Source organism: Orycteropus afer, unplaced genomic scaffold, assembly GCF_000298275.1.
Source record: "Orycteropus afer afer isolate SDZICR_OR568_19922 unplaced genomic scaffold, OryAfe1.0 scaffold00048, whole genome shotgun sequence".
In the NCBI taxonomy this organism is placed as follows: Eukaryota; Metazoa; Chordata; class Mammalia; order Tubulidentata; family Orycteropodidae; genus Orycteropus; species Orycteropus afer.
The window spans coordinates 14610371-14612115 of NW_006921635.1; positions in this window are offsets into that span (position 1 = coordinate 14610371).

The window sequence follows — 1745 nt, forward strand, 5'->3', positions numbered from 1 at the left end:
GGAAGGAATTTAAGAAGCAAACACAGTGGAGTTCTGTCTGTGACCTTGAGCCGGCACTCCCTCTCTAAGCCTAAGCGGTATTGGAGCTGCTCTGAGAAATGGGGATGCTGCCACCTCCCTCTCCTGGGGTAGCTGTTAAGATCAAAGGAGCTGTTGGGTGGGGATAGTTAGTAAACTGTCAAGTATGGAGGCGCCTTGTGAGTTACGAGGTATGACGATGAAGATTTCCGGGATGGCCTCTCTCTCCCTCGGTCTCCCTGGGGCTATGGTGGCCTCTCCTCTCTTCTCCCCCTCCCCCCAACCCCCCAACCACTCTCTGGAAAGTGAAGTTTTCTCTGCATGTTCCAACCCAGGGGAGATGCAGAAGTCTTCTTAAGGGAAGGCCTTAAGACGGCGTCTCTCAGCCTCTAGCTGGCCTCCCTCCATTCCTCTCACAGGTTTCATCTTCCTCCCTCCTTCAAGTATCCCAAGCCCAGACGGCCACGTTGAAGGTCGCAGCCGCACAGCGTCTCAAGCTGTGGGCGGTGCCCTCACCATGCGAAGCCTGCCACCCACCGGGAGAGATCGGTACTGCAGGCGCGGGTGCCCAAGAGGTCGGGGCCACCACCCTTCTGTCGATGTGTACTCATTGCCTTTTCTGTGCCAGACTGGGCGCTGGGTGCTGCTGCACAGGGCCGAAGCAATTTCTGCCCACAGAGGGCTTACAGTCGAATGGGAGTCAGGAACAGAGACAAAAGTGCTGGTAGCAACTTTGTAATCTGCCCTTTGGCGAGAGACTTGTTTTGATTAACAAAAGTAATATATATTAATTGTAGAAAATTTAAAAAGAAAATTAAAACTCAGAAATACTTCTGTCAACACATGAATACAGCTCCAATTTCATAGTGTAGTTTAAGTATTTGTTGTTGTTGTGATGTGCTGTCGAGTCAGCCCCAACTCATAGTGACCCTTTCTTGGGTTTCCAAGGTGTATCACTACAGAAGTAGATTGCCCAACCTTCCTTCTGAGGAGTGAGTGGTGGGTTTGAACCACCAGCCTTCTGGTTAGCAGTCAAGTGCCTTAGGCACTATGCTAGCTGAGCTCCTGTAAGTATTTAGTTATATTAAATTACATCAATACATGTAACAACAACAAAACCCTCACTGCCATTGAGTTGACTTCAACTCATAGCGACCCCCATTGGGTTTTCAAGGTTGTAAATCTTTATGGAAGTGGATCCCCTCATCCTCCTCCCCCAGAGCAGCTGGTGGGTTTGACTGACCTTCTGGTTAGCAGCCAAATGCCTTGTCCACTGCATCACCACAACTCTTTAGCATATCTAAAAGCAAACAAACACAAACAAACAAACTCACTGCTGTCGAGTCAATTCCAACTCATAGCAACCCCCTTTGGGTTTCAGAGGGGGTAAATCTTTACAGAAGTAGATTGCCCAGTCTTCCTTCTGAATATATGTAACCCAGTATATGTTGTTAGGTGCCATTGAGTAGATTCTGACTTGTAGTGACCCTGTAGGACAGAGTAGAACTGCCCCAGAGGAATTCCAAGGCAGTAAATCTTTACAGAAGCAGGCTGCCACATCTTTCTCCTCAGGTGTAGCTGATGGGTTCCATAGAGTTGATTTGACTCATGGTGACCCCTCCTTGGGTTTCTAAGGCAGTATCACTATGGAAGTAGATTGCCCAATCTTCCTTCCAAGGAGTGGCTGGTGGGTTTGAACCACTAGCCTTCTGGTTAGCAGTCAAATG